Raw genomic sequence first — 12,500 nt, 5'->3', positions numbered from 1 at the left:
TTTTCTCGTACAAACGGTAAATTTATCTGTGCAAGATTTTTTATCCTGTGAAGGTCGGTGCATTTTACAATAATTGCTTTACCAAATCCTTAAATTAATGATAAGAAGCTTCTTAGCTTAAAACCGTGAGATGCTTTGCCTACAACAAACCCTGCTTAGGAATCAGGGTCAAGCATGTCTCATATTCCTCAATGATCAGCAAGAGCCTGATTCAGCAGAGATTTAACTGCTATTAAGGCTAAGGATGGAGCCTCCACAATTCCCTGGGCGGAATAATCCACATGGGCTTAGTGATTCACGAAACAGAATTCAATACAATGCCTTATCCATTGCTCTCAAGGTTGTACCGATCGTCTCATTATTATTATTATAATCAAAAAGAAGCGCTAAGCTACAAGGGCTATACAGCGCTGCAGGGTAGGGAAGGAAGCGAGGGTATCGGGCGGCAGAAGAGGGGAGGGATGATTAGTAGGTTACAGAAAACAGCGGGGCAGGGGATAGTGCGGGGGGTAGAGGGTAGCAAGAGATTGAGGTAGAAAGGGCTGAAGGTATCATCATCAGAGTTTGTGGAGTAAGTCAGTTGTTGTCAAAAAGTCAATGAGAGAGTCTGGATGAAAGGTGGGTCCATCAGCGAGAACTGAAGGTAAAGAGAGAGCAGCGGAGCGAAGACGACGTTGGAGGTAAATTCTGCGTGCTCGTTGATAAAGTGGGCAGTCTAACAGAATGTGGCTGACCGATACTGGAAGTTGACAATTCTCACAGAGATGAGCAGGGCGCCTCTCCATGAGATATTCATGAGTAAGACGAGAATGGCCAATGCGAAGGCGGGAGAGAGTAGTCTCCTAACCTCGACACTGGTGACAAGAAGACGGCCAGTAACCTATACTCGGTTTAATAGAACAAAGTTTGTTATTGAGCAGAGCAGACCAACGTTGTTGCCAACGGGTGTGAACGTGGGTAGCTATTACAGCAAAATAGTCTGGAAATGGAACATCTCTATATGAAATTGGTAGGTCATGTACTGCTGACCGCGCAGCAGTGTCTGCTGTTCATTGCCCTGTACGTCAACATGACCAGGGACCCAACAAAAAATATCTTTATGCTTGGTAGAGATACGGCGTAGCCAAAGTTGGATACGGAGAACTAGGGGGTGAGGTGTATCAAATTTCCATATAGCCTGAAGAGCACTAAGGGAGTCTGAGACAACCACAAATGATGACACAGGCATAGATGAGATACGAATAAGTGCTGCAAGAATGGCATACAATTCAGCAGTAAAAATGCTAGCCGAAGATAGTAAATGCCCTCGCACGACGCTGTCCGGAAACACTGCTGCAAATCCGACGCCGTCAGATGATTTAGAGCCATCTGTGTACACGGCGATGGCATGAGAATGAGAGTGGAAGTGGTCAAGAAAAAGAGAGTGGGAAGCCACCATAGGCAGTTGGACTTTCGAGCAAGGGAGTGAGAAAGAACAGACCCGAACAACTGGAACTTCCCAGGGGGGTAGGGAAAAGTGAGATGCTACATGAACATATAAAGGCGGTAACTGAAGGGAAGACAAGAGCGAATGTAGGCGAAGAGAGAAGGGATGGAGCAAACAGGGGCAGAAAACAAATAAAGAATGTCTACTAATATCAGTGACCATTCAATAAATGGAAGGATTGCGGAGATCGTGAGAGCGCACATAGTAGTGGAGGCAATGGGCATCACGGCGATCGGACAAGGATGGAACATTCGCTTCTGCATAGAGGCTCTCAACAGGGAAAGAGCGAAAAGCACCAAGGCATAAACGTAATCCTTGGTGATGGATGGGGTTAAGACTAGAGAGTAGCAGGAGAGGCCGCGGAATAGATCTGGTCACCATAATCGAGTTTCGATAAAATGAAGGCTGAATGTAGGCGAAGGAGAGTTCGACGATCAGCTCCCCATGAAAGATGAGCAAGGGTTTTAAGAAGGTTCAGCTGGCTGTGACAAGTTGCCTTTAGAGAGGTTATGTGGGGTTTCCAGGATAACCTATGGTCAAATAGAAGGCCTAGAAACCTGGCTGTATCACGTTCGGGGATACGGGAGCCATAGAGGTACAAAGGATGATCGGAGATGACAGAGCGTCTAGTGAAAGTAATTTGGTGAGTTTTGGTACTGGAAAATTTAAACCCATGCATGGTGGCCCAATTGGTAACACGGTCGACCGCATGCTGGAGAGAAACTGTAATGAGGTGACAGTCAGCGCCTGCACAACCAATAGCGAAGTCATCTACATAGAGTGATGACCAAATATTGGATGGAAGAACAGATGCCAAATCATTTATAGCAAGGAGAAAAAGTGTTGTGCTCAGTACACATCCCTGAGGGACACCTTCAGCTTGGACAAAGTCCGGGGAGAGCACATTATTGACTCGAATACGAACACGGAAATGTCTGTCAGTTAAAAAGTTCTTAAGGAAAGATGGTAGATTGCCTCGGAGGCCTAAGGAGTGGGCTTGGGCCAAAATATTATACCTCCAAGTTGTGTCATATGCCTTCTCAAGGTCAAAAAATATGGCAATTACTGAGTGGTTATTCGCAAAGGCATTACGAACATATGTAACCAAGTGTAGTAAGGGGGTCTATGGTAGAACGGCCCTTACAAAAGCCATATTGACGAGTGGAGAGACTGTTGTGTGTCTCTAAATACCACATTGAACGCCTATTTACCAGACGTTCCATCATTTTGCAAACTGCACTGGTAAGAGTGATGGGACGATAGTGGGAGGCTTCATGTCCCGTAGTATCCAGTTTGCGGAAAGGGAGAACAATGGCAGATTTCCACATCTGTGGAAGAACTCCTTGTGACCAAATAAGATTGAAAAGGCGTAAGAGGACTGCAAGAGCTGACTGATGTAAATGTTGTAACATACGAATATGAATGTCGTCGGGCCCAGCTGTCGATGATCGGCAAGCTGAGAGTGTTGCCTCCAGTTCCTGAAGTGTAAAAGGCACATTATACTGTTTTTCTCTGAGAGAAGAAAAGTCCAAGGGTGCTAACTCTCTGGCAGACTTTGAAGAAAGAAACGAGGGGCAGAGATGGAGCCCAGAGAAATATGGACCAGATGATTGCCAATTTCAATGGCAACATCTAGAGGGTTTGCTATATCAACACCGGCAACCCGCAGAACAGGAGCCGGGTCAGGAGAACATTTACCACTCAGCCTCCATACTTTTTTCCAGACTGCACTCATAGAGGAAGCAGAGGTGATGGTGGAGACATAATCTTGCCAGCAAGTGCGTTTAGCGTCACGGGTGACACGACGAGCGATCGCACGCTTCTGCTTAAAATCAAGAAGTCTATCAGTGGTTCTACTGTACCGGTACCTGCCCCGTGCAGTGCGTTTCGAACGTACTGCACGAGCACAAGCAGGAGACCACCAAGGCACGCATTTCTGAGAATGCCTGCCCGAGGTTTGGGGTATAGAATGAGAAGTTGTGGTTAAAACTAAGGACGAGAAGAGGTGTAAAAGCTCATCAATGGAGGACGAAGAAGGAACCTCACTAAAAACAGTTAGTTGTGAGTAAAGGTCCCAATTTCCTTGATCGAATTACCAGCGTGGGTTACGAAGAGGTGGGGAATATGAAGGGGAAGTAAGAATGATTGGAAAATGATCGCTGTCATGTAAATCCGGGAGAACAGACCAGGTGAAGTCTAGTGCAGTGGAGGAAGAGCAGACTGAGAGATCGATGCGAGAGTATGAGTACGAGGATCAAAATGGGTGTGAGTACCTGTATTTAAAACATGGAGGGGGTGGGAAGCAAGAAAAGCCTCTAACTGAATGCTACGGGAATCACAGTGAGACCTCCCCCCCAGAGGAAGTGATGGTCATTAAAATCGCCAAATAACAGAAGTGGTGGAGGTAATGACGAAACAAGAAAGGCAATATCTGGAATAGATAATGCTCGAGAAGGAGAGAGATACAAAGAACAGAGTGTATACCACCTATGCAGGTGGATACTGGCTGCTGTGTAATGCAGCGAAGTATGAACAAATAGCTGATGGTACGGAATATCACTGCGTAGAAGAAGGGCACTTTCATTAAAGGTCCCATCAGGAAAAGGATCCGAAGAATACAATAAATTATAGCCTGAGATGGGATAGATAACAGCAGAGTGGAATTTTGGTTCTTGTAAGCAAACACCAACAGGGGAAAATTGGGAGAGCAACGTCTGAAGCTCACCCCAATTATCACTGAGGCCGCGTATATGACACTGTAAATAGGCCATGATTGGCAATGACAAAGATACTAGAAATCCACAGGTAAGGGTATTTACGGACTAGAGGGGTTAGAAAAGTCCACATGCGGTGGCAGCGGAAAACGTTCAAGCAGCGAAGGAACGGTGCGCTGTGAAGAAAGGAGTTAACATAAGAACATAAGAAAGGAGGAACACTGCAGCAGGCCTGTTGGCCCATACTAGGCAGGTCCTTTACAATTCATCCCACTAACAAACATTTGACCAACCCAATTTTCAATGCCACCCAAGAAACAAGCTCCGATGTGCAAGTCCCTCTCAAATCCAACCCCTCCCACTCATGTACTTATCCATCCTAAATTTGAAACTACCCAAAGTCCTAGCCTCAATAACCCAACTAGGTAGACTGTTCCACTCATCAACTACCCTATTTCCAAACCAATACTTTCCTATGTCCTTTCTAAATCTAAACTTATCTAATTTAAATCCATTACTGCGGGTTCTCTCTTGGAGAGATATCCTCAAGACCTTGTTAATATCCCCTTTATTAATACCTATCTCCAGATGGAGCAGAGGAAAGAGAAGGAACAAAGGGTGGATCAGTGTCCATTGATGGTTTGGTCTCTGCAATATATTCAGAGATTGCTTCAAGCGTTTCAGAGTTCAGAGACATCGTATGAGAGACAATATTGGAGATGGAAGGAGGAGGAGTTTGAGTAAAGATCGGAGCTGTAATGGACTGTACCAAGGTAGGGGGGGGAGGCGAAAGGGTGGAGGGGACTGGAGAAGTGTGGGAGGGGACAGAAGAGGCAGAAACCTGGGAGGTGGCAGAAGAGGAAGAAACTTGGGAGGGGACAGGGGAGGAAGGCACAATACGAGGATGATGATGAACCTCCACACTTGTAACAGAGCCAGTGAAAGGGGAAGACCCAGGTACAGAGACCGGGAAGGTAAAATGTGGAGGTGGATGAAGGGAAGGAGGGGTTAAAGGAGATTTTTTGGACTTCTGAGAAGTAGAGGGATGATTGGGAGGAGGTGTCGTATGAGGTCTCGTGGATACCGGGGTTTGTGAGGGAGAACACGAAAAAGTGAGAACAGACTGAGGTGCTGAAGTAGGGACGTCAGAGCCCAGGACAGCAAAAGAATTAGATACAGGAGTGACTATGGGACTGGCAACCACAGAGGAGGCTGCAGAAGATGGGACCCCAGAAGTAGGGGGACGTTTTGAAACACGAGAATAAGAAACACGGGGTAGTCTCCCTTGGAGGCGGAGATGAGAAACTGCCATAGCATAAGGAAGACCTTCTGCCTCTTTGAGGCAACGAATTTCCCGCTCATTTAAGTAGACCTGGCAACGGCGACAGTACGAAGGGTAAGCCTCATGACAATTAAGGCAAGAGAGAGGGCGACTGCAAGACTTATTAGAATGGTCATCGGCACCACAGACTGGGCATTCGGCTATAGATCTGCAATATTTCGCTGGGTGGCCAAATCGCCAGCAATTTCTACACTGTTGCAGTCTAGGGATCACCTTTCGAACTTGTAACCACTGTCCTGTTACATAAACAGAGGATGGGAGTTCACGACTGTCAAAAGTTAAACGGGCCACATTGCAAGGGTATCGTCTCTGCCCGCGGGCAGGAAGAGCATAAGTGTCTACCTTGAGAACTGGGAGATCTTGGAGTTCCAGCTGTTCGAGAATGTCATTGCCACATGTCTGGAAATTCTGTTGGACTATGGTATGGGGCAAAATGACAGTACCACTACAAGAATTGAGGGAATGATGTTTTTCGATAGTGATAGGAATAGTATCAATATGTGAAAGAAGAGAAAGATCATGAGCTTGGGTAGCATTCTGGACTGTGATGATGCGCGTACCACTCGTAAGAGCATGAAAGGAAATATCTCTACCAACATGGCATAGGAGTGCTTTGTCAATACTATGGTCGGAAAGATAGGCAGTAGAAGAAGTTGGTCTTAAAGTAAAGATTTTAGTCCATTGTGTGGTCCGAAACTGAGTGTGGAGAGGGAGTACATGACGTGTCGGTCTTTTCCGAGTAGAATGGCAAGGTAACGAAGTAACATCATCAGGAGATTGTCGTTGGCGTTTAGAAGTGGGACCAGAGTTGGTCCGACGTGAGACGGGCTGGCGATTCGAAAATTGCCGCACCTTAGAGGGAGAGGCCGGAAACATAGTCAAAGGAGAGCAGAGGCCAGACAAATCAAAGGAGTCAGTCAAAACCCCGGGACCTGAAGAGGGTGACGAAACAGCACAAGCAAGAGGTACAGGGGCCTTAGGAGTGTCTGAAGAGTGGTCAAAAGACAAGGCGAGGTCAGAACGGGGTGTGGTAACAAGAAGGGGCCTGGGGATAGCGGGGTCATGGATTGGGAACTCCATGGTTAGGTTACTTCTTTCTTTTTGTTTTTAAGAAAAAAAAAGAAAGAAGAAAAGAAATTAAAAAAAAAAAAAAATAAAACAAGGAGGGACCGGGAAGGGATAGTTCCTAGGAGGAATCAAAGGGCCAGAAATCTCCCTCCGCGCCCAAGAGGACCTCAGCACCGCAAGTAGCGCAGATGCAGCATGGAACCCGTGCCATACCCTACCCTTCATGCCAGTAAACCAGCAAGGTGGACAAAAGAGAGGGCGGCCGGATATCCGCCACAAAGCATACCTCCTTCGGCCACCACCCCCCGGAATCCGAAAGGTGGCTTCCAGAGATACACCCGTCGCCCGAAAGACACCCAAAGCCACCCTCCGGGATACCGGAGAGGGATCGGGACAACCCCAGGCGATCCAGATTCCACGGCAAACTACGCCACCGCCAAGAACTTTAACGGAATGGGATGGAGCCCAGTACCCTTTCCCCTACCTAGGAACTAGCAGGCCTGTGGGAAAAAACCCAAAGACCAAAAAGAGGAAGGGCAAAAGGGAGGGGTGGGGAGGAGGAGGAGGAAAGGAAAAAGAGAAGGATGGGATAGGGAAGGGGGGATTGGGGGGTAATTAGGTTCGGTCTGAGGAAGGAGACCGACAGGTCTAATTCCTCAGACCAAGAGCCTCTTTACCACGCCAAAGAGCACCCCTTGAAGAGGACCGATCGTCTCATTACTTTCCTCGATGAGCTGATTGCTCTACTCCTGAGGTACAAGCCACCTATCTTTGCGTAGTCCTCTTTTTTTTAAAATCTGATTTGTTCCTCTTTCCTCCTATTTCTATTAGGAAATTGAAACTTTTTAAAATTATTATTACTGGTGATATTATTAATGCAATTATCATTATTATTTTATTATTATGGGAAGCGCTGAACATATTAAGGTCATAAAGTGCCTGAAGAAGGGGAAGATAGTATAATTTTTTATATAAAGAGCCCTTCAGCAGCATCAAGGCACCTCCTTAAAGTGTTAAAACTTAACACTGTGTGATCTCTCATACCTAACTGAGGCTCTTGTATTTAATGCATCCTGGGTAAAGATCAGAGCCAGTCTAGCTAGTTCGTCCACTCCTCTTTCGTTTGTGGTACCCCTCAAGTGCTGGCACGTGGAGTCCTGCGCCAACACCAGTTTAGCACTAGAATTTTTAGTTCCTCCTGGTTCTTTGATTTCCTGTTCTTGAGTTGAACCTATACAAGAACAATATCTTTGAATGCGTGTTTGTTCATGTGTGTAAGAGAGGAAGGGAGGAAGAGGAGGGAGAGGAGAGGAGAGAGAGAGAGAGTGAGAGAGAGAGAGAGAGAGAGAGAGAGAGAGAGAGAGAGAGAGAGAGAGAGAGAGAGAGAGAGAGAGAGAGAGAGCACTGCAGGCCTTCCGGTCGATGAGTGTTAGTGGCAGTAACTTTGATATTTTTTTAATCTTAGTCCGTGAGGATGTTCAAGGGAGGGAGGGGAAATTACATGGGAGTGGAAAGGCAGGAGAGAGGATGAAGAGAGGAGAGGAGAGAAAGGAGCAAGTTAGAATTATATGAAAGGGAGATACAGGAAACCAGATGAGAAGAATAGGAGAAAACAAAGTAAAGGCATGTGAAAGAAACAGGAGAGTTAATCCACCTCTTCGAATTTTTAAGAACGTGGTCAAAGAAAACAGTGAGAGGAGAAAGCAATGGGTGAACAATAAAGAACGTTTATATAGTGACGTACGAATCTTAACTGTGAATTGCCTGTAAACAGAAAGGAGAAGCTTATGTTTCAAGCTTCGAGCTTAGAACAGCTTAACATAATGAAGCTGCTATACTAATGGAGTCTAATCTGTATTGTGTAGCTTAAGGAGTCAAGACAGGTATTGTTACACGTGGGTCATACCTAGAAACACATGTTTTGGTAAAGTAAAAGGACACAAGTGCAACTAATGTGACATTTTATTGTGGCAACGTTTCGCTCTCCAGGAGCTTTATCAAGCTCCTGGAGAGCGAAACGTTGCCACAATAAAATGTCACATTAGTTGCACTTGTGTCCTTTTACTTTACATATTGTCGGTAATTCTACCAACTTTATTACATGTTTTGGTGATCACGGTATGTGTGTGTGTGTGTCAACCAGGTACGGTCACCCTGAACTCCTGCACCGCGGGATAATTTCGACTCGGGTCAGTAGAAACTTGTATAACAGCGAGACGGTGGTGGCAGCGGACGTGGTGTTGCAGACTTGGTGGTGTAGGAGCGGCGGCGGCGGCGGCGGCGGCGGCGGCGATGCTGGTGGTAGCAGTTCCAAGAGGCGGTGGTAGTTATGGTAGCTGTGATAGTGGCGAAGGGTAGTTAGCGTGGGTTTCAGTTAAGCCAAGACGCAGCTCCTAGCAATTAACCAGACCAGTATGGAACCCTGCAGGAGGTGAAGGAGGGAAGAGGGGTTTCCGGCAAAGGGGATAAGAAATAGAGGGAGTGGGGCATCAGGAAAGGGAGGGCAAGCAGTGTAAGGATACACTTGTAGGAAAGGGGGGGAGGAATATGTTGTGGTAATGGTAGGGTCAGTAAGGGTCAGGACGACATAGGAATTGTGTGGGTGAGAGTCATTATTTCAAACCACTGCTTCCGCCCAAGTAAACCCCTTCCTCCACCTCCCTATCAACTCCTACCTTTCCCTAACCCCCCTATCTACCTCCACCAGGATTTCCTTTCACCTCTCTCTTTTCAAGAATTTATATTTTCCTCATTATTTTTTTCATTTCTACCTCTTTATCACCCTCTCTCCTCTCTCCCTGCTTTTGAAAAAAAAATTCCTCCATTCACCATCTTTTCCTTCTCCCCGTCTTTTTCTCTCTATTACCTTCTTTCCTTACCTTACGTCCTTCCCCATCCTTTCCTCATCATAAGTAATTCGTTCCCATTTTTTCCCTTCATCCAGCCTATCTTGAACTCCTCTTCCCGTTTCACCCATTTCTTTACCACCTGCCTTCTCTTCCTTTCACCATTCCCATTTTCACCTTATTTCTTTCTTTTTCGCACACTATTTTCTTCTGCAATTACCTATCTTAAGTCTTTCTATCCATCTTTCTGCTTGTTTCTTTACACTAAAATTTATTTTCAGTCCCCAAACTCCCTAATTACCTCTATCATTCTCAACTTGTGGAACGTCTCTTATACTTCCATCTTTTCCTTGTTCTTTTACTCATAATTATCCTCCCTGAATTATCTTCCTTCACCATTCGCTACTAACATAATGTATCTTATATTTCCATTCATATTACTGTTTCTTTATACCCGAATTCTTTTCTTCATGCCGTATGCTCGTCAATTATTTTCTTCATTCCTAATTACCGGAGTGTGTTTTAAGCCATTTCTTTTCTTTCACTCCCACATTTATCCCTCAAGGTCCATATACTCCAATTATCCGCTTTCAGCCTTCGTAATTAACGCAATGGTCCTGTGAACGCCTACCATCGCGTTTCCAAACAGTACATTATCCCGAGTGCGTAGACTCAAATTCGGGTTCCATGTCAACAAGCACTACGGTCTCGCTCTCTCTCGCTCGCTCAAAGGCCAGACACTTCCCTGACATTATACACCTGCTTTCTGCACTTCAACTTAATTAGCTTTCAGGGGGTCCTTGTACCCTGGAGTAAATGTCCAGAGGATTAGTCTAGCGCTTGTCCACACGTCCTCTACGACTGGTAAACAAAGGCTTCATACTAATGTGCTGGGAAGTGCCCCCACCTGTTGAAGAGTTGATAAATATTTGGATTTTCTTTTCTTTTCCTTTCTGCGCTCTCTTGTTTTTTCTTCTTTTCCTCTGTCTGTTTGTCTTCCACACTCACGGACAACATCCAACTTGGGTTCGAATCTTGCACGCGCGTGTATAATGTATATATATATATTTCTTTCAACACACCAGCCGTATCCCACCGAGGCGGGGTGGCCCAAAAGGAAAAACAAAAGTTTGTCCTTTTACATTTAGTAATATATACAGGAGAAGGGGTTACTAGCCCCTTGCTCCTGGCATTTTAGTTGCCTCTTACAACACGCATGGCTTACGGAGGAAGAATTCTGTTCCACTTCCCGATATATATATATATATATATATATATATATATATATATATATATATATATATATATATATATATATATATATATATATACATATATATATACATATATATATACATATATATATATACATATATATATATATATATATATAGATATATATAGATATATATATAGATATATATATACATATATATATATAGATATATATATATATTAACAAGTCGGCCGTCTCCCACCGAGGCAGGGTGACCCAAAAAAGAAAGAAAATACCCAAAAAGAAAATACTTTCATCATCATTCAACACTTTCACAACACTCACACATAATCACTGTTTTTGCAGAGGTTCTCAGAACACAACAGCTTAGAAGCATATACCTATAAAGATACACAACATATCCCTCCAAACTGCCAATATCCCGAGCCCCTCCTTTAGAGTGCAGGCATTGTACTTCCCATTTCCAGGACTCAAGTCCGGCTATATAAAAATAACCGGTTTCCCTGAATTCCTTCACTAAATATTACCCTGCTCACACTCCAACAGATCGTCAGGTCCCAAATACTATTCGTCTCCATTCACTCCTATCGAACACGCTCACGCACGCCTGCTGGAAGTCCAGGCCCCTCGCCCACAAAACCTCCTTTACCCCCTCCCTCCAACCTATTTGAGGACGACCCCTACCCCGCCTTCCATCCCGTACAGATTTATACGCTCTCCATGTCATTCTACTTTGATCCATTTTCTCTAAATGACCAAACCACCTCAACAACCCTTCTTCAGCCCTCTGACTAATACTTTTATTAACTCCACACCTAATTTCCACACTCCGAATTTTCTGCATAATATTTACACCACACATTGCCCTTAGACAGGACATCTCCACTGCCTCCAACCGCCTCCTCGCTGCTGCATTCACAACCCAAGCTTCACACTCATATAAGAGTGTTGGTACTACTATACTTTCATACATTCCCTTCTTTGCCTCCATAGATAACGTTTTTTGTCTCCAAATATACCTCAACGCACCACTCACCTTTTTTCCCTCATCAGTTCTATGATTAACCTCATCCTTCATAAATCCCAAGTATCTGAAAACATTCACTTCTTCCATACCCCTCCTCCCCAACTTGAATATATATATATATTCACTCAAACACACTCACGCAAACTTCTCAGTACCTAGCTCCCGTCTAGGAAAAAACTTTTAAAGGAGAAATTAGGAGAGACGGGGCTGACGTTAACAAGCAGGTAATCTTAAGATTCTCTCACGATTAAGATGACCAGGTGCGAGTCATTGTTGGCTCCAGGAAGGCAGGTGGGAGGCCATGAGGGACGGGGGAGAGACGGTCCAGCACTTATTACTTAATACCTGGTCAGGGACGGATGGCGTCCCAGCCACGACTCACACGTTCGTGAAATTTTCATCTTTCAAAAGTTACCTGTTGTAGAGGAGATGACACAGAAAAAAAAAGAGTTATCATTATTATTAGATGACTCATGATCTCAGGAAAGGAAGAGTTGCTGAATTTCTCTGGATCAAGAGCCTTTTACTGGCATCAAAGCATCCCCTTGAAGAGTCTTCGTGAATATGAGCAACGCTTGAACTTCAACGCAAGAGAGAAACTGAAAAGGTCTCTCTCTCCCTCTCTGTCTCATTTTCACTGGCCTTGCTTGTACCTCCTCGTGAAGACAATGAGTTTCAGCCAATTTCTCATGGTAATTGGGAAACGTGAAGAGAGAAGGGAAGGAAGAACTAGTTGGAGAAATAGGAGGAAGAGAAGGTAGTTTTGAATGAGGGGAGAAA

Source organism: Cherax quadricarinatus, chromosome 57, assembly GCF_038502225.1.
Source record: "Cherax quadricarinatus isolate ZL_2023a chromosome 57, ASM3850222v1, whole genome shotgun sequence".
Classification (NCBI taxonomy): Eukaryota; Metazoa; Arthropoda; class Malacostraca; order Decapoda; family Parastacidae; genus Cherax; species Cherax quadricarinatus.
This window is presented reverse-complemented; position numbering follows the sequence as displayed.